The sequence below is a fragment of the Siphateles boraxobius genome, unplaced genomic scaffold, assembly GCF_051911475.1.
Source record: "Siphateles boraxobius isolate OS27281-9 unplaced genomic scaffold, OSU_SipBor_1 8, whole genome shotgun sequence".
Classification (NCBI taxonomy): domain Eukaryota; kingdom Metazoa; phylum Chordata; class Actinopteri; order Cypriniformes; family Leuciscidae; genus Siphateles; species Siphateles boraxobius.
In genome coordinates, this window is record NW_027509208.1 from 32,960,285 (window position 1) to 32,982,491 (window position 22,207).

The window sequence follows — 22,207 nt, forward strand, 5'->3', positions numbered from 1 at the left end:
GAATACTACCACTGGTCTTCGACATACTATCGGATTCAGTGACATCCTCTTGGACAGGGTTTGCGGACATTTGGTGATGGGGCAGATTCTTTTTACATTTGCTCCTTCCTCTAATGGATATGGCTGTATTATTGTTTTTTTTTTTTAAAAGAAAATAAGCTGGATGGGAGGAGCCTGCACCAGACATTACCCTTGCTGAGCATGGTTGCATGTGCTTGGGACCACATTGTCCCAACGTCTCATGGGTACAGCTCGAGTTTCTCTTCATTCACGCATAAATCTTTCGCCTTTTACTAAAGATTTCCGTGGAGGGGAACATTTGCGAGTTTCTGATATTTTTGGATGCTCTGCTCACAGCAGAGCTACATGTGTTTGTTCAAGAACAGAGGACGTTTGGCAGCTTGTAACAAAGTACCACAATAGGCTGGGCCACAGATCGTGCGTGGCTAAAAGTATCCACCCGCAATCCAAGGAGATGACGGGTTTGTTCATTTAGCATCCAGGAAGTTCATAAAAATCTCATGCGAATACTACCACTGGTCTTCGACATACTATCGGATTCAGTGACATCCTCTTGGACAGGGTTTGCGGACATTTGGTGATGGGGCAGATTCTTTTTACATTTGCTCCTTCCTCTAATGGATATGGCTGTATTATTGTTTTTTAAAAAAAAGAAAATAAGCTGGATGGGAGGAGCCTGCACCAGACATTACCCTTGCATTGTAGCATGTGCTTGGGACCACATTGTCCATACGTCTCATGGGTACAGCTCGAGTTTCTCTTCATTCACGCATAAATCTTTCGCCTTTTACTAAAGATTTCCGTGGAGGGGAACATTTGCGAGTTTCTGATATTTTTGGATGCTCTGCTCACAGCAGAGCTACATGTGTTTGTTCAAGAACAGAGGACGTTTGGCAGCTTGTAACAAAGTACCACAATAGGCTGGGTCACAGATCGAGCGTGGCTAAAAGAATTGGCTGTTTTGTCCAAGCAAGCGGTGTGAATGTAAGTTTTACCAAGCACAAAAGGGTAGTGATGGGAGAAACAAAGCTTTGAACTGATTGCTTCGCAAAATTATTCACTGTTTCCAAGCGTTCGGAACGGAACACGCTGGTCAGAACAGTGAAAATCCCACACAAAAAAAAGACTCAGGCCAAACATTCAAAAAACACCTTCCACAAACCTATTGCAAACGCTTTCTTGAAAGTAAAATCTTTCAAATGCAATTAGCTAAAAATAATCAAGCGAGTCTTGAACGGCAGGTTGACTTTAACAGCACCTTCCACGGTAAAGCCCGAGCTTATGCAAGGTGTTTGGTCGTGATAAAGAAGAAGACTCCCCGTCGGGGAATCGAACCCCGGTCTTCCGCGTGACAGGCGGAGATACTGTCCACTATACTAACGAGGACTGGTCATCACCGTTGCTTCTCTGGGCGGTGTGTTACTGTTGTCTATGCTCAACCGTTGAGACGTCACTTAATACTGGATATGCTTTCCATTAATGGAGTTATTATTATTTAAACATTTTATTTTGGCCAAAGAGCTCACCCTGTCCTATGGAGGTATCCAAGAATTGTCTTGCTCACAGCAGAGCTACATGTGTTTGTTCAAGAACAGAGGACGTTTGGCAGCTTGTAACAAAGTACCACAATAGGTTGGGCCAGAGATTGAGCGTGGCTAAAAGAATTGGCTGTTTTGTCCAAGACTGGAACTGGGTAGTCGTCAAACCATCCACACTTTCCCAGTTCACAACTTCGAGTCTTGTGTCAGCAGTGTGAATGTAAGTTTTACCAAGCACAAAAGGGTAGTGATGGGAGAAACAAAGCTTTGAACCGATTGTTTCGCAACATTATTCACTGTTTCCAAGCGTTCGGAACGCAACACACTGGTCAGAACAGTGAAAATGCAACAAAAAAAAAAAGACTCAGGCCAAACATTCAAAAAACACCTTTTACAAACCTATTGCAAACGCTTTCTTGAAAGTAAAATCTTTCAAATGCAATTAGCTAAAAATAATCAAGCGAGTCTTGAAAGGCAGGTTGACTTTAACAGCACCTTCCACGGTAAAGCCCGAGCTTATGCAAGGTGTTTGGTCGTGATAAAGAAGAAGACTCCCCGTCAGGGAATCGAACCCCGGTCTTCCGCGTGACAGGCGGAGATACTATCCACTATACTAACGAGGACTGGTCATCACAGTTGCTTCTCTGGGCGGTGTGTTACTGTTGTCTATGCTCAACCGTTGAGACGTCACTTAATACTGGATATGCTTTCCATTAATGGAGTTATGGAGTTATTATTATTTAAACCTTTTATTTTGGCCAAAGAGCTCACCCTGTCCTATGGAGGTATCCAAGAATTGTCTTGCTCACAGCAGAGCTACATGTGTTTGTTCAAGAACAGAGGACGTTTGGCAGCTTGTAACAAAGTACCACAATAGGTTGGGCCAGAGATTGAGCGTGGCTAAAAGAATTGGCTATTTTGTCCAAGACTGGAACTGGGTAGTCGTCAAACCATCCACACTTTCCCAGTTCACAACTTCGAGTCTTGTGTCAGCAGTGTGAATGTAAGTTTTACCAAGCACAAAAGGGTAGTGATGGGAGAAACAAAGCTTTGAACTGATTGTTTCGCAACATTATTCACTGTTTCCAAGCGTTCGGAACGCAACACACTGGTCAGAACAGTGAAAATGGAACAAAAAAAAAAGACTCAGGCCAAACATTCAAAAAACACTTTTACAAACCTATTGCAAACGCTTTCTTGAAAGTAAAATCTTTCAAATGCAATTAGCTAAACATAATCAAGTGAGTCTTGAACGGCAGGTTGACTTTAACAGCGCCTTCCACGGTAAAGCCTGAGCTTATGCAAGGTGTTTGGTCGTGATAAAGAAGAAGACTAATCGAACCCCGGTCAATCCGCGTGACAGGCGGAGATACTGTCCACTATACTAACGAGGACTGGTCATCCCAATTGCTTCTCTGGGCGGTACGGTACTGTTGTCTATGCTCAACCGTTGAGACGTCACTTAATACTGGATTTGCTTTCCATTAATGGAGTTATTATTATTTAAGCCTTTTATTTTGGCCAAGGAGCTCACCCTGCCCTATGGAGGTATCCATCCGCAATCTAAGGAGATGAAGGGTTTGTTCATTTAGCATCCAGGAAGTTCATAAAAATCTCATGCGAATACTACCACTGGTCTTCGACATACTATCGGATTCAGTGACATCCTCTTGGACAGGGTTTGCGGACATTTAGTGATGGGGCAGATTCTTTTTACATTTGCTCCTTCCTCTAATGGATATGGCTGTATTATTGTTTTTAAAAAAAAAGAAAATAAGCTGGATGGGAGGAGCCTGCACCAGACATTACCCTTGCTGAGCATGGTTGCATGTGCTTGGAACCACATTGTCCCAATGTCTCGTGGGTACAGCTCGAGTTTCTCTTCATTCACGCATAAATCTTTCGCCTTTTACTAAAGATTTCCGTGGAGGGGAACATTTGCAAGGTTCTGATATTTTTGGATGCTCTGCTCACAGCAGAGCTACATGTGTTTGTTCAAGAACAGAGGAAGTTTGGCAGCTTGTAACAAAGTACCACAATAGCCTGGGCCACAGATCGAGCGTGGCTAAAAGAATTGGCTGTTTTGTCCAAGACTGGAACTGGGTAGTCGTCAAACCATCCACACTTTCCCAGTTCACAACTTCGAGTCTTGTGTCAGCAGTGTGAATGTAAGTTTTACCAAGCACAAAAGGGTAGTGATGGGAGAAACAAAGCTTTGAACCGATTGTTTCGCAACATTATTCACTGTTTCCAAGCGTTCGGAACGCAACACACTGGTCAGAACAGTGAAAATGCAACAAAAAAAAAAAGACTCAGGCCAAACATTCAAAAAACACCTTTTACAAACCTATTGCAAACGCTTTCTTGAAAGTAAAATCTTTCAAATGCAATTAGCTAAACATAATCAAGTGAGTCTTGAACGGCAGGTTGACTTTAACAGCGCCTTCCACGGTAAAGCCTGAGCTTATGCAAGGTGTTTGGTCGTGATAAAGAAGAAGACTAATCGAACCCCGGTCTTCCGCGTGACAGGCGGAGATACTGTCCATTATACTGACGAGGACTGGTCATCCCAATTGCTTCTCTGGGCGGTACGGTACTGTTGTCTATGCTCAACCGTTGAGACGTCACTTAATACTGGATATGCTTTCCATTAATGGAGTTATTATTATTTAAGCCTTTTATTTTGGCCAAGGAGCTCACCCTGTCCTATGGAGGTATCCACCCGCAATCCAAGGAGATGAAGGGTTTGTTCATTTAGCATCCAGGAAGTTCATAAAAATCTCATGCGAATACTACCACTGGTCTTCGACATACTATCGGATTCAGTGACATCCTCTTGGACAGGGTTTGCGGACATTTGGTGATGGGGCAGATTCTTTTTACTTTTGCTCCTTCCTCTAATGGATATGGCTGTATTATTGTTTTTTTTTTTAAAGAAAATAAGCTGGATGGGAGGAGCCTGCACCAGACATTACCCTTGCTGAGCATGGTTGCATGTGCTTGGGACCACATTGTCCCAACGTCTCATGGGTACAGCTCGAGTTTCTCTTCATTCACGCATAAATCTTTCGCCTTTTACTAAAGATTTCCGTGGAGGGGAACATTTGCGAGTTTCTTATATTTTTGGATGCTCTGCTCACAGCAGAGCTACATGTGTTTGTTCAAGAACAGAGGACGTTTGGCAGCTTGTAACAAAGTACCACAATAGGCTGGGCCAAAGATCGAGCGTGGCTAAAAGAATTGGCTGTTTTGTCCAAGACAGCGGTGTGAATGTAAGTTTTACCAAGCACAAAAGGGTAGTGATGGGAGAAACAAAGCTTTGAACTGATTGCTTCGCAAAATTATTCACTGTTTCCAAGCGTTCGGAACGCAACACACTGGTCAGAACAGTGAAAATGCAACAAAAAAAAAAGACGTGATAAAGACTGTCCACTATACTAACGAGGACTGGTCATCACAGTTGCTTCTCTGGGCGGTGTGTTACTGTTGTCTATGCTCAACCGTTGAGACGTCACTTAATACTGGATATGCTTTCCATTAGTGGAGTTATTATTATTTAAACATTTTATTTTGGCCAAAGAGCTCACCCTGTCCTATGGAGGTATCCAAGAATTGTCTTGCTCACAGCAGAGCTACATGTGTTTGTTCAAGAACAGAGGACGTTTGGCAGCTTGTAACAAAGTACCACAATAGGTTGGGCCAGAGATTGAGAGTGGCTAAAAGAATTGGCTGTTTTGTCCAAGACTGGAACTGGGTAGTCGTCAAACCATCCACACTTTCCCAGTTCACAACTTCGAGTCTTGTGTCAGCAGTGTGAATGTAAGTTTTACCAAGCACAAAAGGGTAGTGATGGGAGAAACAAAGCTTTGAACCGATTGTTTCGCAACATTATTCACTGTTTCCAACCGTTCGGAACGCAACACACTGGTCAGAACAGTGAAAATGCAACAAAAAAAAAAGACTCAGGCCAAACATTCAAAAAACACCTTTTACAAACCTATTGCAAACGCTTTCTTGAAAGTAAAATCTTTCAAATGCAATTAGCTAAACATAATCAAGTGAGTCTTGAACGGCAGGTTGACTTTAACAGCGCCTTCCACGGTAAAGCCTGAGCTTATGCAAGGTGTTTGGTCGTGATAAAGAAGAAGACTAATCGAACCCCGGTCTTCCGCGTGACAGGCGGAGATACTGTCCACTATACTAACGAGGACTGGTCATCCCAATTGCTTCTCTGGGCGGTACGGTACTGTTGTCTATGCTCAACCGTTAAGACGTCATTTAATACTGGATATGCTTTCCATTAATGGAGTTATTATTATTTAAGCCTTTTATTTTGGCCAAGGAGCTCACCCTGTCCTATGGAGGTATCCACCCGCAATCCAAGGAGATGAAGGGTTTGTTCATTTAGCATGCAGGAAGTTCATAAAAATCTCATGCGAATACTACCACTGGTCTTCGACATACTATCGGATTCAGTGACATCCTCTTGGACAGGGTTTGCGGACATTTGGTGATGGGGCTGATTCTTTTTACATTTGCTCCTTCCTCTAATGGATATGGCTGTATTATTGTTTTTTTTTTTAAGAAAATAAGCTGGATGGGAGGAGCCTGCACCAGACATTACCCTTGCTGAGCATGGTTGCATGTGCTTGGGACCACATTGTCCCAACGTCTCATGGGTACAGCTCGAGTTTCTCTTCATTCACGCATAAATCTTTCGCCTTTTACTAAAGATTTCCGTGGAGGGGAACATTTGCGAGTTTCTGATATTTTTGGATGCTCTGCTCACAGCAGAGCTACATGTGTTTGTTCAAGAACAGAGGAAGTTTGGCAGCTTGTAACAAAGTACCACAATAGGCTGGGCCACAGATCGAGCGTGGCTAAAAGAATTGGCTGTTTTGTCCAAGACAGCGGTGTGAATGTAAGTTTTACCAAGCACAAAAGGGTAGTGATGGGAAAAACAAAGCTTTGAACTGATTGCTTCGCAAAATTATTCACTGTTTCCAAGCGTTCGGAACGCAACACACTGGTCAGAACAGTGAAAATGCAACAAAAAAAAAAGACGTGATAAAGACTGTCCACTATACTAACGAGGACTGGTCATCACAGTTGCTTCTCTGGGCGGTGTGTTACTGTTGTCTATGCTCAACCGTTGAGACGTCACTTAATACTGGATATGCTTTCCATTAATGGAGTTATTATTATTTAAACATTTTATTTTGGCCAAAGAGCTCACCCTGTCCTATGGAGGTATCCAAGAATTGTCTTGCTCACAGCAGAGCTACATCTGTTTGTTCAAGAACAGAGGACGTTTGGCAGCTTGTAACAAAGTACCACAATAGGTTGGGCCAGAGATTGAGAGTGGCTAAAAGAATTGGCTGTTTTGTCCAAGACTGGAACTGGGTAGTCGTCAAACCATCCACACTTTCCCAGTTCACAACTTCGAGTCTTGTGTCAGCAGTGTGAATGTAAGTTTTACCAAGCACAAAAGGGTAGTGATGGGAGAAACAAAGCTTTGAACCGATTGTTTCGCAACATTATTCACTGTTTCCAAGCGTTCGGAACGCAACACACTGGTCAGAACAGTGAAAATGCAACAAAAAAAAAAGACTCAGGCCAAACATTCAAAAAACACCTTTTACAAACCTATTGCAAACGCTTTCTTGAAAGTAAAATCTTTCAAATGCAATTAGCTAAACATAATCAAGTGAGTCTTGAACGGCAGGTTGACTTTAACAGCGCCTTCCACGGTAAAGCCTGAGCTTATGCAAGGTGTTTGGTCGTGATAAAGAAGAAGACTAATCGAACCCCGGTCTTCCGCGTGACAGGCGGAGATACTGTCCACTATACTAACGAGGACTGGTCATCCCAATTGCTTCTCTGGGCGGTACGGTACTGTTGTCTATGCTCAACCGTTAAGACGTCATTTAATACTGGATATGCTTTCCATTAATGGAGTTATTATTATTTAAGCCTTTTATTTTGGCCAAGGAGCTCACCCTGTCCTATGGAGGTATCCACCCGCAATCCAAGGAGATGAAGGGTTTGTTCATTTAGCATGCAGGAAGTTCATAAAAATCTCATGCGAATACTACCACTGGTCTTCGACATACTATCGGATTCAGTGACATCCTCTTGGACAGGGTTTGCGGACATTTGGTGATGGGGCTGATTCTTTTTACATTTGCTCCTTCCTCTAATGGATATGGCTGTATTATTGTTTTTTTTTTAAAGAAAATAAGCTGGATGGGAGGAGCCTGCACCAGACATTACCCTTGCTGAGCATGGTTGCATGTGCTTGGGACCACATTGTCCCAACGTCTCATGGGTACAGCTCGAGTTTCTCTTCATTCACGCATAAATCTTTCGCCTTTTACTAAAGATTTCCGTGGAGGGGAACATTTGCGAGTTTCTGATATTTTTGGATGCTCTGCTCACAGCAGAGCTACATGTGTTTGTTCAAGAACAGAGGAAGTTTGGCAGCTTGTAACAAAGTACCACAATAGGCTGGGCCACAGATCGAGCGTGGCTAAAAGAATTGGCTGTTTTGTCCAAGACAGCGGTGTGAATGTAAGTTTTACCAAGCACAAAAGGGTAGTGATGGGAAAAACAAAGCTTTGAACTGATTGCTTCGCAAAATTGTTCACTGTTTCCAAGCGTTCGGAACGGAAAACGCTGGTCAGAACAGTGAAAATCCCACAAAAAAAAAAAGACTCAGGCCAAACATTCAAAAAACACCTTTTACAAACCTATTGCAAACGCTTTCTTGAAAGTAAAATCTTTCAAATGCAATTAGCTAAAAATAATCAAGCGAGTCTTGAATGGCAGGTTGACTTTAACAGCACCTTCCACGGTAAAGCCCGAGCTTATGCAAGGTGTTTGGTCGTGATAAAGAAGAAGACTCCCCGTCAGGGAATCGAACCCCGGTCTTCCGCGTGACAGGCGGAGATACTGTCCACTATACTAACGAGGACTGGTCATCACAGTTGCTTCTCTGGGCGGTGTGTTACTGTTGTCTATGCTCAACCGTTGAGACGTCACTTAATACTGGATATGCTTTCCATTAATGGAGTTATGGAGTTATTATTATTTAAACCTTTTATTTTGGCCAAAGAGCTCACCCTGTCCTATGGAGGTATCCAAGAATTGTCTTGCTCACAGCAGAGCTACATGTGTTTGTTCAAGAACAGAGGACGTTTGGCAGCTTGTAACAAAGTACCACAATAGGTTGGGCCAGAGATTGAGCGTGGCTAAAAGAATTGGCTATTTTGTCCAAGACTGGAACTGGGTAGTCGTCAAACCATCCACACTTTCCCAGTTCACAACTTCGAGTCTTGTGTCAGCAGTGTGAATGTAAGTTTTACCAAGCACAAAAGGGTAGTGATGGGAGAAACAAAGCTTTGAACTGATTGTTTCGCAACATTATTCATTGTTTCCAAGCGTTCGGAACGCAACACACTGGTCAGAACAGTGAAAATGCAACAAAAAAAAAAGACTCAGGCCAAACATTCAAAAAACACTTTTACAAACCTATTGCAAACGCTTTCTTGAAAGTAAAATCTTTCAAATGCAATTAGCTAAACATAATCAAGTGAGTCTTGAACGGCAGGTTGACTTTAACAGCGCCTTCCACGGTAAAGCCTGAGCTTATGCAAGGTGTTTGGTCGTGATAAAGAAGAAGACTAATCGAACCCCGGTCTTCCGCGTGACAGGCGGAGATACTGTCCACTATACTAACGAGGACTGGTCATCCCAATTGCTTCTCTGGGCGGTACGGTACTGTTGTCTATGCTCAACCGTTGAGACGTCACTTAATACTGGATATGCTTTCCATTAATGGAGTTATTATTATTTAAGCCTTTTATTTTGGCCAAGGAGCTCACCCTGCCCTATGGAGGTATCCATCCGCAATCTAAGGAGATGAAGGGTTTGTTCATTTAGCATCCAGGAAGTTCATAAAAATCTCATGCGAATACTACCACTGGTCTTCGACATACTATCGGATTCAGTGACATCCTCTTGGACAGGGTTTGCGGACATTTAGTGATGGGGCAGATTCTTTTTACATTTGCTCCTTCCTCTAATGGATATGGCTGTATTATTGTTTTTTAAAAAAAAGAAAATAAGCTGGATGGGAGGAGCCTGCACCAGACATTACCCTTGCTGAGCATGGTTGCATGTGCTTGGAACCACATTGTCCCAATGTCTCGTGGGTACAGCTCGAGTTTCTCTTCATTCACGCATAAATCTTTCGCCTTTTACTAAAGATTTCCGTGGAGGGGAACATTTGCGCGTTTCTGATATTTTTGGATGCTCTGCTCACAGCAGAGCTACATGTGTTTGTTCAAGAACAGAGGAAGTTTGGCAGCTTGTAACAAAGTACCAAAATAGGCTGGGCCACAGATCGAGCGTGGCTAAAAGAATTGGCTGTTTTGTCCAAGACTGGAACTGGGTAGTCGTCAAACCATCCACACTTTCCCAGTTCACAACTTCGAGTCTTGTGTCAGCAGTGTGAATGTAAGTTTTACCAAGCACAAAAGGGTAGTGATGGGAGAAACAAAGCTTTGAACCGATTGTTTCGCAACATTATTCACTGTTTCCAAGCGTTCGGAACGCAACACACTGGTCAGAACAGTGAAAATGCAACAAAAAAAAAAGACTCAGGCCAAACATTCAAAAAACACCTTTTACAAACCTATTGCAAACGCTTTCTTGAAAGTAAAATCTTTCAAATGCAATTAGCTAAACATAATCAAGTGAGTCTTGAACGGCAGGTTGACTTTAACAGCGCCTTCCACGGTAAAGCCTGAGCTTATGCAAGGTGTTTGGTCGTGATAAAGAAGAAGACTAATCGAACCCCGGTCTTCCGCGTGACAGGCGGAGATACTGTCCATTATACTGACGAGGACTGGTCATCCCAATTGCTTCTCTGGGCGGTACGGTACTGTTGTCTATGCTCAACCGTTGAGACGTCACTTAATACTGGATATGCTTTCCATTAATGGAGTTATTATTATTTAAGCCTTTTATTTTGGCCAAGGAGCTCACCCTGTCCTATGGAGGTATCCACCCGCAATCCAAGGAGATGAAGGGTTTGTTCATTTAGCATCCAGGAAGTTCATAAAAATCTCATGCGAATACTACCACTGGTCTTCGACATACTATCGGATTCAGTGACATCCTCTTGGACAGGGTTTGCGGACATTTGGTGATGGGGCAGATTCTTTTTACATTTGCTCCTTCCTCTAATGGATATGGCTGTATTATTGTTTTTTTTTTAAAGAAAATAAGCTGGATGGGAGGAGCCTGCACCAGACATTACCCTTGCTGAGCATGGTTGCATGTGCTTGTGACCACATTGTCCCAACGTCTCATGGGTACAGCTCGAGTTTCTCTTCATTCACGCATAAATCTTTCGCCTTTTACTAAAGATTTCCGTGGAGGGGAACATTTGCGCGTTTCTGATATTTTTGGATGCTCTGCTCACAGCAGAGCTACATGTGTTTGTTCAAGAACAGAGGACGTTTGGCAGCTTGTAACAAAGTACCACAATAGGCTGGGCCACAGATCGTGCGTGGCTAAAAGTATCCACCCGCAATCCAAGGAGATGAAGGGTTTGTTCATTTAGCATCCAGGAAGTTCATAAAAATCTCATGCGAATACTACCACTGGTCTTCGACATACTATCGGATTCAGTGACATCCTCTTGGACAGGGTTTGCGGACATTTGGTGATGGGGCAGATTCTTTTTACATTTGCTCCTTCCTCTAATGGATATGGCTGTATTATTGTTTTTTTTTTAAAGAAAATAAGCTGGATGGGAGGAGCCTGCACCAGACATTACCCTTGCTGAGCATGGTTGCATGTGCTTGGGACCACATTGTCCCAACGTCTCATGGGTACAGCTCGAGTTTCTCTTCATTCACGCATAAATCTTTCGCCTTTTACTAAAGATTTCCGTGGAGGGGAACATTTGCGCGTTTCTGATATTTTTGGATGCTCTGCTCACAGCAGAGCTACATGTGTTTGTTCAAGAACAGAGGACGTTTGGCAGCTTGTAACAAAGTACCACAATAGGCTGGGCCACAGATCGTGCGTGGCTAAAAGTATCCACCCGCAATCCAAGGAGATGAAGGGTTTGTTCATTTAGCATCCAGGAAGTTCATAAAAATCTCATGCGAATACTACCACTGGTCTTCGACATACTATCGGATTCAGTGACATCCTCTTGGACAGGGTTTGCGGACATTTGGTGATGGGGCAGATTCTTTTTACATTTGCTCCTTCCTCTAATGGATATGGCTGTATTATTGTTTTTTTTTTTTTAAAGAAAATAAGCTGGATGGGAGGAGCCTGCACCAGACATTACCCTTGCTGAGCATGGTTGCATGTGCTTGAAACCACATTGTCCCAACGTCTCATGGGTACAGCTCGAGTTTCTCTTCATTCACGCATAAATCTTTCGCCTTTTACTAAAGATTTCCGTGGAGGGGAACATTTGCGAGTTTCTTATATTTTTGGATGCTCTGCTCGCAGCAGAGCTACATGTGTTTGTTCAAGAACAGAGGACGTTTGGCAGCTTGTAACAAAGTACCACAATAGGCTGGGCCAAAGATCGAGCGTGGCTAAAAGAATTGGCTGTTTTGTCCAAGACAGCGGTGTGAATGTAAGTTTTACCAAGCACCAAAGGGTAGTGATGGGAGAAACAAGGCTTTGAACTGATTGCTTCGCAAAATTATTCACTGTTTCCAAGCGTTCGGAACGGAACACGCTGGTCAGAACAGTGAAAATCCCACAAAAGAAAAAAGACTCAGGCCAAACATTCAAAAAACACCTTTTACAAACCTATTGCAAACGCTTTCTTGAAAGTAAAATCTTTCAAATGCAATTAGCTAAAAATAATCAAGCGAGTCTTGAACGGCAGGTTGACTTTAACAGCACCTTCCACGGTAAAGCCCGAGCTTATGCAAGGTGTTTGGTCGTGATAAAGAAGAAGACTCCCCGTCGGGGAATCGAACCCCGGTCTTCCGCGTGACAGGCGGAGATACTGTCCACTTTACTAACGAGGACTGGTCATCACAGTTGCTTCTCTGGGCGGTGTGTTACTGTTGTCTATGCTCAACCGTTGAGACGTCACTTAATACTGGATATGCTTTCCATTAATGGAGTTATTATTATTTAAACCTTTTATTTTGGCCAAAGAGCTCACCCTGTCCTATGGAGGTATCCAAGAATTGTCTTGCTCACAGCAGAGCTACATGTGTTTGTTCAAGAACAGAGGACGTTTGGCAGCTTGTAACAAAGTACCACAATAGGTTGGGCCAGAGATTGAGCGTGGCTAAAAGAATTGGCTGTTTTGTCCAAGACTGGAACTGGGTAGTCGTCAAACCATCCACACTTTCCCAGTTCACAACTTCGAGTCTTGTGTCAGCAGTGTGAATGTAAGTTTTACCAAGCACAAAAGGGTAGTGATGGGAGAAACAAAGCTTTGAACCGATTGTTTCGCAACATTATTCACTGTTTCCAAGCGTTCGGAACGCAACACACTGGTCAGAACAGTGAAAATGCAACAAAAAAAAAAAAAAATCAGGCCAAACATTCAAAAAACACCTTTTACAAACCTATTGCAAACGCTTTCTTGAAAGTAAAATCTTTCAAATGCAATTAGCTAAACATAATCAAGTGAGTCTTGAACGGCAGGTTGACTTTAACAGCGCCTTCCACGGTAAAGCCTGAGCTTATGCAAGGTGTTTGGTCGTGATAAAGAAGAAGACTAATCGAACCCCGGTCTTCCGCGTGACAGGCGGAGATACTGTCCATTATACTAACGAGGACTGGTCATCCCAATTGCTTCTCTGGGCGGTACGGTACTGTTGTCTATGCTCAACCGTTGAGACGTCACTTAATACTGGATATGCTTTCCATTAATGGAGTTATTATTATTTAAGCCTTTTATTTTGGCCAAGGAGCTCACCCTGTCCTATGGAGGTATCCACCCGCAATCCAAGGAGATGAAGGGTTTGTTCATTTAGCATCCAGGAAGTTCATAAAAATCTCATGCGAATACTACCACTGGTCTTCGACATACTATCGGATTCAGTGACATCCTCTTGGACAGGGTTTGCGGACATTTGGTGATGGGGCAGATTCTTTTTACATTTGCTCCTTCCTCTAATGGATATGGCTGTATTATTGTTTTTTTTTTAAAGAAAATAAGCTGGATGGGAGGAGCCTGCACCAGACATTACCCTTGCTGAGCATGGTTGCATGTGCTTGTGACCACATTGTCCCAACGTCTCATGGGTACAGCTCGAGTTTCTCTTCATTCACGCATAAATCTTTCGCCTTTTACTAAAGATTTCCGTGGAGGGGAACATTTGCGCGTTTCTGATATTTTTGGATGCTCTGCTCACAGCAGAGCTACATGTGTTTGTTCAAGAACAGAGGACGTTTGGCAGCTTGTAACAAAGTACCACAATAGGCTGGGCCACAGATCGTGCGTGGCTAAAAGTATCCACCCGCAATCCAAGGAGATGAAGGGTTTGTTCATTTAGCATCCAGGAAGTTCATAAAAATCTCATGCGAATACTACCACTGGTCTTCGACATACTATCGGATTCAGTGACATCCTCTTGGACAGGGTTTGCGGACATTTGGTGATGGGGCAGATTCTTTTTACATTTGCTCCTTCCTCTAATGGATATGGCTGTATTATTGTTTTTTTTTTTTAAAGAAAATAAGCTGGATGGGAGGAGCCTGCACCAGACATTACCCTTGCTGAGCATGGTTGCATGTGCTTGAAACCACATTGTCCCAACGTCTCATGGGTACAGCTCGAGTTTCTCTTCATTCACGCATAAATCTTTCGCCTTTTACTAAAGATTTCCGTGGAGGGGAACATTTGCGAGTTTCTTATATTTTTGGATGCTCTGCTCGCAGCAGAGCTACATGTGTTTGTTCAAGAACAGAGGACGTTTGGCAGCTTGTAACAAAGTACCACAATAGGCTGGGCCAAAGATCGAGCGTGGCTAAAAGAATTGGCTGTTTTGTCCAAGACAGCGGTGTGAATGTAAGTTTTACCAAGCACCAAAGGGTAGTGATGGGAGAAACAAGGCTTTGAACTGATTGCTTCGCAAAATTATTCACTGTTTCCAAGCGTTCGGAACGGAACACGCTGGTCAGAACAGTGAAAATCCCACAAAAGAAAAAAGACTCAGGCCAAACATTCAAAAAACACCTTTTACAAACCTATTGCAAACGCTTTCTTGAAAGTAAAATCTTTCAAATGCAATTAGCTAAAAATAATCAAGCGAGTCTTGAACGGCAGGTTGACTTTAACAGCACCTTCCACGGTAAAGCCCGAGCTTATGCAAGGTGTTTGGTCGTGATAAAGAAGAAGACTCCCTGTCGGGGAATCGAACCCCGGTCTTCCGCGTGACAGGCGGAGATACTGTCCACTTTACTAACGAGGACTGGTCATCACAGTTGCTTCTCTGGGCGGTGTGTTACTGTTGTCTATGCTCAACCGTTGAGACGTCACTTAATACTGGATATGCTTTCCATTAATGGAGTTATTATTATTTAAACCTTTTATTTTGGCCAAAGAGCTCACCCTGTCCTATGGAGGTATCCAAGAATTGTCTTGCTCACAGCAGAGCTACATGTGTTTGTTCAAGAACAGAGGACGTTTGGCAGCTTGTAACAAAGTACCACAATAGGTTGGGCCAGAGATTGAGCGTGGCTAAAAGAATTGGCTGTTTTGTCCAAGACTGGAACTGGGTAGTCGTCAAACCATCCACACTTTCCCAGTTCACAACTTCGAGTCTTGTGTCAGCAGTGTGAATGTAAGTTTTACCAAGCACAAAAGGGTAGTGATGGGAGAAACAAAGCTTTGAACCGATTGTTTCGCAACATTATTCACTGTTTCCAAGCGTTCGGAACGCAACACACTGGTCAGAACAGTGAAAATGCAACAAAAAAAAAAAAAATCAGGCCAAACATTCAAAAAACACCTTTTACAAACCTATTGCAAACGCTTTCTTGAAAGTAAAATCTTTCAAATGCAATTAGCTAAACATAATCAAGTGAGTCTTGAACGGCAGGTTGACTTTAACAGCGCCTTCCACGGTAAAGCCTGAGCTTATGCAAGGTGTTTGGTCGTGATAAAGAAGAAGACTAATCGAACCCCGGTCTTCCGCGTGACAGGCGGAGATACTGTCCATTATACTAACGAGGACTGGTCATCCCAATTGCTTCTCTGGGCGGTACGGTACTGTTGTCTATGCTCAACCGTTGAGACGTCACTTAATACTGGATATGCTTTCCATTAATGGAGTTATTATTATTTAAGCCTTTTATTTTGGCCAAGGAGCTCACCCTGTCCTATGGAGGTATCCACCCGCAATCCAAGGAGATGAAGGGTTTGTTCATTTAGCATCCAGGAAGTTCATAAAAATCTCATGCGAATACTACCACTGGTCTTCGACATACTATCGGATTCAGTGACATCCTCTTGGACAGGGTTTGCGGACATTTGGTGATGGGGCAGATTCTTTTTACATTTGCTCCTTCCTCTAATGGATATGGCTGTATTATTGTTTTTTTTTTAAAGAAAATAAGCTGGATGGGAGGAGCCTGCTCCAGACATTACCCTTGCTGAGCATGGTTGCATGTGCTTGGGACCACATTGTCCCAACGTCTCATGGGTACAGCTCGAGTTTCTCTTCATTCACGCATAAATCTTTCGCCTTTTACTAAAGATTTCCGTGGAGGGGAACATTTGCGCGTTTCTGATATTTTTGGATGCTCTGCTCACAGCAGAGCTACATGTGTTTGTTCAAGAACAGAGGACGTTTGGCAGCTTGTAACAAAGTACCACAATAGGCTGGGCCACAGATCGTGCGTGGCTAAAAGTATCCACCCGCAATCCAAGGAGATGAAGGGTTTGTTCATTTAGCATCCAGGAAGTTCATAAAAATCTCATGCGAATACTACCACTGGTCTTCGACATACTATCGGATTCAGTGACATCCTCTTGGACAGGGTTTGCGGACATTTGGTGATGGGGCAGATTCTTTTTACATTTGCTCCTTCCTCTAATGGATATGGCTGTATTATTGTTTTTTTTTTTAAAGAAAATAAGCTGGATGGGAGGAGCCTGCACCAGACATTACCCTTGCTGAGCATGGTTGCATGTGCTTGAAACCACATTGTCCCAACGTCTCATGGGTACAGCTCGAGTTTCTCTTCATTCACGCATAAATCTTTCGCCTTTTACTAAAGATTTCCGTGGAGGGGAACATTTGCGAGTTTCTGATATTTTTGGATGCTCTGCTCGCAGCAGAGCTACATGTGTTTGTTCAAGAACAGAGGACGTTTGGCAGCTTGTAACAAAGTACCACAATAGGCTGGGCCAAAGATCGAGCGTGGCTAAAAGAATTGGCTGTTTTGTCCAAGACAGCGGTGTGAATGTAAGTTTTACCAAGCACCAAAGGGTAGTGATGGGAGAAACAAGGCTTTGAACTGATTGCTTCGCAAAATTATTCACTGTTTCCAAGCGTTCGGAACGGAACACGCTGGTCAGAACAGTGAAAATCCCACAAAAGAAAAAAGACTCAGGCCAAACATTCAAAAAACACCTTTTACAAACCTATTGCAAACGCTTTCTTGAAAGTAAAATCTTTCAAATGCAATTAGCTAAAAATAATCAAGCGAGTCTTGAACGGCAGGTTGACTTTAACAGCACCTTCCACGGTAAAGCCCGAGCTTATGCAAGGTGTTTGGTCGTGATAAAGAAGAAGACTCCCCGTCGGGGAATCGAACCCCGGTCTTCCGCGTGACAGGCGGAGATACTGTCCACTTTACTAACGAGGACTGGTCATCACAGTTGCTTCTCTGGGCGGTGTGTTACTGTTGTCTACGCTCAACCGTTGAGACGTCACTTAATACTGGATATGCTTTCCATTAATGGAGTTATTATTATTTAAACCTTTTATTTTGGCCAAAGAGCTCACCCTGTCCTATGGAGGTATCCAAGAATTGTCTTGCTCACAGCAGAGCTACATGTGTTTGTTCAAGAACAGAGGACGTTTGGCAGCTTGTAACAAAGTACCACAATAGGTTGGGCCAGAGATTGAGCGTGGCTAAAAGAATTGGCTGTTTTGTCCAAGACTGGAACTGGGTAGTCGTCAAACCATCCACACTTTCCCAGTTCACAACTTCGAGTCTTGTGTCAGCAGTGTGAATGTAAGTTTTACCAAGCACAAAAGGGTAGTGATGGGAGAAACAAAGCTTTGAACCGATTGTTTCGCAACATTATTCACTGTTTCCAAGCGTTCGGAACGCAACACACTGGTCAGAACAGTGAAAATGCAACAAAAAAAAAAAAAATCAGGCCAAACATTCAAAAAACACCTTTTACAAACCTATTGCAAACGCTTTCTTGAAAGTAAAATCTTTCAAATGCAATTAGCTAAACATAATCAAGTGAGTCTTGAACGGCAGGTTGACTTTAACAGCGCCTTCCACGGTAAAGCCTGAGCTTATGCAAGGTGTTTGGTCGTGATAAAGAAGAAGACTAATCGAACCCCGGTCTTCCGCGTGACAGGCGGAGATACTGTCCATTATACTAACGAGGACTGGTCATCCCAATTGCTTCTCTGGGCGGTACGGTACTGTTGTCTATGCTCAACCGTTGAGACGTCACTTAATACTGGATATGCTTTCCATTAATGGAGTTATTATTATTTAAGCCTTTTATTTTGGCCAAGGAGCTCACCCTGTCCTATGGAGGTATCCACCCGCAATCCAAGGAGATGAAGGGTTTGTTCATTTAGCATCCAGGAAGTTCATAAAAATCTCATGCGAATACTACCACTGGTCTTCGACATACTATCGGATTCAGTGACATCCTCTTGGACAGGGTTTGCGGACATTTGGTGATGGGGCAGATTCTTTTTACATTTGCTCCTTCCTCTAATGGATATGGCTGTATTATTGTTTTTTTTTTAAAGAAAATAAGCTGGATGGGAGGAGCCTGCACCAGACATTACCCTTGCTGAGCATGGTTGCATGTGCTTGGGACCACATTGTCCCAACGTCTCATGGGTACAGCTCAAGTTTCTCTTCATTCACGCATAAATCTTTCGCCTTTTACTAAAGATTTCCGTGGAGGGGAACATTTGCGAGTTTCTGATATTTTTGGATGCTCTGCTCACAGCAGAGCTACATGTGTTTGTTCAAGAACAGAGGACGTTTGGCAGCTTGTAACAAAGTACCACAATAGGCTGGGCCACAGATCGTGCGTGGCTAAAAGTATCCACCCGCAATCCAAGGAGATGAAGGCTTTGTTCATTTAGCATCCAGGAAGTTCATAAAAATCTCATGCGAATACTACCACTGGTCTTCGACATACTATCGGATTCAGTGACATCCTCTTGGACAGGGTTTGCGGACATTTGGTGATGGGGCAGATTCTTTTTACATTTGCTCCTTCCTCTAATGGATATGGCTGTATTATTGTTTTTTTTTTTTTAAAGAAAATAAGCTGGATGGGAGGAGCCTGCACCAGACATTACCCTTGCTGACCATGGTTGCATGTACTTGGGACCACATTGTCCCAACGTCTCATGGGTACAGCTCGAGTTTCTCTTCATTCACGCATAAATCTTTCGCCTTTTACTAAAGATTTCCGTGGAGGGGAACATTTGCGAGTTTCTGATATTTTTGGATGCTCTGCTCACAGCAGAGCTACATGTGTTTGTTCAAGAACAGAGGACGTTTGGCAGCTTGTAACAAAGTACCACAATAGGCTGGGCCACAGATCGTGCGTGGCTAAAAGTATCCACCCGCAATCCAAGGAGATGAAGGGTTTGTTCATTTAGCATCCAGGAAGTTCATAAAAATCTCATGCGAATACTACCACTGGTCTTCGACATACTATCGGATTCAGTGACATCCTCTTGGACAGGGTTTGCGGACATTTGGTGATGGGGCAGATTCTTTTTACATTTGCTCCTTCCTCTAATGGATATGGCTGTATTATTGTTTTTTAAAAAAAAGAAAATAAGCTGGATGGGAGGAGCCTGCACCAGACATTACCCTTGCATTGTTGCATGTGCATGGGACCACATTGTCCATACGTCTCATGGGTACAGCTCGAGTTTCTCTTCATTCACGCATAAATCTTTCGCCTTTTACTAAAGATTTCCGTGGAGGGGAACATTAAAGGGGATGCTCTGCTCACAGCAGAGCTACATGTGTTTGTTCAAGAACAGAGGACGTTTGGCAGCTTGTAACAAAGTACCACAATAGGCTGGGCCAAAGATCGAGCGTGGCTAAAAGAATTGGCTGTTTTGTCCAAGACAGCGGTGTGAATGTAAGTTTTACCAAGCACAAAAGGGTAGTGATGGGAGAAACAAAGCTTTGAACTGATTGCTTCGCAAAATTATTCACTGTTTCCAAGCGTTCGGAACGGAACACGCTGGTCAGAACAGTGAAAATCCCACAAAAAAAAAAAGACTCAGGCCAAACATTCAAAAAACACCTTTTACAAACCTATTGCAAACGCTTTCTTGAAAGTAAAATCTTTCAAATGCAATTAGCTAAAAATAATCAAGCGAGTCTTGAACGGCAGGTTGACTTTAACAGCACCTTCCACGGTAAAGCCCGAGCTTATGCAAGGTGTTTGGTCGTGATAAAGAAGAAGACTCCCCGTCGGGGAATCGAACCCCGGTCTTCCGCGTGACAGGCGGAGATACTGTCCACTATACTAACGAGGACTGGTCATCACAGTTGCTTCTCTGGGCGGTGTGTTACTGTTGTCTATGCTCAACCGTTGAGACGTCACTTAATACTGGATATGCTTTCCATTAATGGAGTTATTATTATTTAAACATTTTATTTTGGCCAAAGAGCTAACCCTGTCCTATGGAGGTATCCAAGAATTGTCTTGCTCACAGCAGAGCTACATGTGTTTGTTCAAGAACAGAGGACGTTTGGCAGCTTGTAACAAAGTACCACAATAGGTTGGGCCAGAGATTGAGAGTGGCTAAAAGAATTGGCTGTTTTGTCCAAGACTGGAACTGGGTAGTCGTCAAACCATCCACACTTTCCCAGTTCACAACTTCGAGTCTTGTGTCAGCAGTGTGAATGTAAGTTTTACCAAGCACAAAAGGGTAGTGATGGGAGAAACAAAGCTTTGAACCGATTGTTTCGCAACATTATTCACTGTTTCCAAGCGTTCGGAACGCAACACACTGGTCAGAACAGTGAAAATGCAACAAAAAAAAAAAGACTCAGGCCAAACATTCAAAAAACACCTTTTACAAACCTATTGCAAACGCTTTCTTGAAAGTAAAATCTTTCAAATGCAATTAGCTAAACATAATCAAGTGAGTCTTGAACGGCAGGTTGACTTTAACAGCGCCTTCCACGGTAAAGCCTGAGCTTATGCAAGGTGTTTGGTCGTGATAAAGAAGAAGACTAATCGAACCCCGGTCTTCCGCGTGACAGGCGTAGATACTGTCCACTATACTAACGAGGACTGGTCATCCCAATTGCTTCTCTGGGCGGTACGGTACTGTTGTCTATGCTCAACCGTTAAGACGTCATTTAATACTGGATATGCTTTCCATTAATGGAGTTATTATTATTTAAGCCTTTTATTTTGGCCAAGGAGCTCACCCTGTCCTATGGAGGTATCCACCCGCAATCCAAGGAGATGAAGGGTTTGTTCATTTAGCATGCAGGAAGTTCATAAAAATCTCATGCGAATACTACCACTGGTCTTCGACATACTATCGGATTCAGTGACATCCTCTTGGACAGGGTTTGCGGACATTTGGTGATGGGGCAGATTCTTTTTACATTTGCTCCTTCCTCTAATCGATATGGCTGTATTATTGTTTTTTTTTTAAAAGAAAATAAGCTGGATGGGAGGAGCCTGCACCAGACATTACCCTTGCTGAGCATGGTTGCATGTGCTTGGGACCACATTGTCCCAACGTCTCATGGGTACAGCTCGAGTTTCTCTTCATTCACGCATAAATCTTTCGCCTTTTACTAAAGATTTCCGTGGAGGGGAACATTTGAGAGTTTCTGATATTTTTGGATGCTCTGCTCACAGCAGAGCTACATGTGTTTGTTCAAGAACAGAGGACGTTTGGCAGCTTGTAACAAAGTACCACAATAGGCTGGGCCAAAGATTGAGCGTGGCTAAAATAATTGGCTGTTATATCCAAGACAGCGGTGTTAATGTAAGTTTTAACAAGCACAAAAGGGTAGTGATGGGAGAAACAAAGCTTTGAACTGATTGCTTCGCAAAATTATTCACTGTTTCCAAGCGTTCGGAACGGAACACGCTGGTCAGAACAGTGAAAATGCCACACAAAAAAAAGACTCAGGCCAAACATTCAAAAAACACCTTTTACAAACCTATTGCAAACGCTTTCTTGAAAGTAAAATCTTTCAAATGCAATTAGCTAAACATAATCAAATGAGTCTTGAACGGCAGGTTGACTTTAACAGCGCCTTCCAAGGTAAAGCCTGAGCTTATGCAAGGTGTTTGGTCATGATAAAGGAGAAGACTCCCCGTCGGGGAATTGAACCCCGCTCTACCGGGTGACAGGCGGAGATACTGTCCACTATAC

The 22,207-nt window shown here is 43.1% G+C and overlaps 21 non-coding genes and 1 pseudogene across 21 annotated transcripts; 18 read left to right on the forward strand and 4 right to left on the reverse strand.

The window, feature by feature from the left end:
• Positions 1-249: 249 nt before the first annotated feature.
• On the forward strand, positions 250-364 carry LOC143730172 (U5 spliceosomal RNA). The gene has a single exon (XR_013200394.1). It is a non-coding gene; the product is annotated as a U5 spliceosomal RNA (small nuclear RNA).
• Positions 365-767: 403 nt separating this feature from the next.
• On the forward strand, positions 768-882 carry LOC143730173 (U5 spliceosomal RNA). The gene has a single exon (XR_013200395.1). It is a non-coding gene; the product is annotated as a U5 spliceosomal RNA (small nuclear RNA).
• Positions 883-1,335: 453 nt separating this feature from the next.
• Positions 1,336-1,407, reverse strand: trnad-guc (transfer RNA aspartic acid (anticodon GUC)). The gene has a single exon. It is a non-coding gene; the product is annotated as a tRNA-Asp (tRNA).
• A 703-nt stretch (positions 1,408-2,110) lies between these two features.
• Positions 2,111-2,182, reverse strand: trnad-guc (transfer RNA aspartic acid (anticodon GUC)). Its single transcript has one exon. It is a non-coding gene; the product is annotated as a tRNA-Asp (tRNA).
• A 1,245-nt stretch (positions 2,183-3,427) lies between these two features.
• LOC143730381 (U5 spliceosomal RNA) lies at positions 3,428-3,542 on the forward strand. The gene has a single exon (XR_013200583.1). It is a non-coding gene; the product is annotated as a U5 spliceosomal RNA (small nuclear RNA).
• Positions 3,543-4,593: 1,051 nt separating this feature from the next.
• LOC143730073 (U5 spliceosomal RNA) lies at positions 4,594-4,708 on the forward strand. Its single transcript, XR_013200304.1, has one exon. It is a non-coding gene; the product is annotated as a U5 spliceosomal RNA (small nuclear RNA).
• Positions 4,709-6,242: 1,534 nt separating this feature from the next.
• On the forward strand, positions 6,243-6,357 carry LOC143730174 (U5 spliceosomal RNA). Its single transcript, XR_013200396.1, has one exon. It is a non-coding gene; the product is annotated as a U5 spliceosomal RNA (small nuclear RNA).
• Positions 6,358-7,891: 1,534 nt separating this feature from the next.
• LOC143730175 (U5 spliceosomal RNA) lies at positions 7,892-8,006 on the forward strand. The gene has a single exon (XR_013200397.1). It is a non-coding gene; the product is annotated as a U5 spliceosomal RNA (small nuclear RNA).
• A 454-nt stretch (positions 8,007-8,460) lies between these two features.
• Positions 8,461-8,532, reverse strand: trnad-guc (transfer RNA aspartic acid (anticodon GUC)). The gene has a single exon. It is a non-coding gene; the product is annotated as a tRNA-Asp (tRNA).
• Positions 8,533-9,775: 1,243 nt separating this feature from the next.
• On the forward strand, positions 9,776-9,891 carry LOC143730329 (U5 spliceosomal RNA). Its single transcript, XR_013200536.1, has one exon. It is a non-coding gene; the product is annotated as a U5 spliceosomal RNA (small nuclear RNA).
• Positions 9,892-10,939: 1,048 nt separating this feature from the next.
• Positions 10,940-11,055, forward strand: LOC143730330 (U5 spliceosomal RNA). Its single transcript, XR_013200537.1, has one exon. It is a non-coding gene; the product is annotated as a U5 spliceosomal RNA (small nuclear RNA).
• Positions 11,056-11,461: 406 nt separating this feature from the next.
• On the forward strand, positions 11,462-11,577 carry LOC143730332 (U5 spliceosomal RNA). The gene has a single exon (XR_013200538.1). It is a non-coding gene; the product is annotated as a U5 spliceosomal RNA (small nuclear RNA).
• Positions 11,578-11,987: 410 nt separating this feature from the next.
• On the forward strand, positions 11,988-12,102 carry LOC143730255 (U5 spliceosomal RNA). The gene has a single exon (XR_013200469.1). It is a non-coding gene; the product is annotated as a U5 spliceosomal RNA (small nuclear RNA).
• Positions 12,103-13,865: 1,763 nt separating this feature from the next.
• Positions 13,866-13,981, forward strand: LOC143730333 (U5 spliceosomal RNA). Its single transcript, XR_013200539.1, has one exon. It is a non-coding gene; the product is annotated as a U5 spliceosomal RNA (small nuclear RNA).
• Positions 13,982-14,390: 409 nt separating this feature from the next.
• On the forward strand, positions 14,391-14,505 carry LOC143730256 (U5 spliceosomal RNA). Its single transcript, XR_013200470.1, has one exon. It is a non-coding gene; the product is annotated as a U5 spliceosomal RNA (small nuclear RNA).
• A 1,762-nt stretch (positions 14,506-16,267) lies between these two features.
• On the forward strand, positions 16,268-16,383 carry LOC143730334 (U5 spliceosomal RNA). Its single transcript, XR_013200540.1, has one exon. It is a non-coding gene; the product is annotated as a U5 spliceosomal RNA (small nuclear RNA).
• A 408-nt stretch (positions 16,384-16,791) lies between these two features.
• LOC143730275 (U5 spliceosomal RNA) lies at positions 16,792-16,906 on the forward strand. Its single transcript, XR_013200487.1, has one exon. It is a non-coding gene; the product is annotated as a U5 spliceosomal RNA (small nuclear RNA).
• A 1,762-nt stretch (positions 16,907-18,668) lies between these two features.
• On the forward strand, positions 18,669-18,784 carry LOC143730269 (U5 spliceosomal RNA). The gene has a single exon (XR_013200481.1). It is a non-coding gene; the product is annotated as a U5 spliceosomal RNA (small nuclear RNA).
• A 410-nt stretch (positions 18,785-19,194) lies between these two features.
• LOC143730177 (U5 spliceosomal RNA) lies at positions 19,195-19,309 on the forward strand. The gene has a single exon (XR_013200398.1). It is a non-coding gene; the product is annotated as a U5 spliceosomal RNA (small nuclear RNA).
• A 405-nt stretch (positions 19,310-19,714) lies between these two features.
• Positions 19,715-19,789, forward strand: LOC143729853 (U5 spliceosomal RNA; annotated as a pseudogene).
• Positions 19,790-20,266: 477 nt separating this feature from the next.
• trnad-guc (transfer RNA aspartic acid (anticodon GUC)) lies at positions 20,267-20,338 on the reverse strand. The gene has a single exon. It is a non-coding gene; the product is annotated as a tRNA-Asp (tRNA).
• A 1,237-nt stretch (positions 20,339-21,575) lies between these two features.
• LOC143730061 (U5 spliceosomal RNA) lies at positions 21,576-21,691 on the forward strand. The gene has a single exon (XR_013200293.1). It is a non-coding gene; the product is annotated as a U5 spliceosomal RNA (small nuclear RNA).
• Positions 21,692-22,207: the final 516 nt, after the last annotated feature.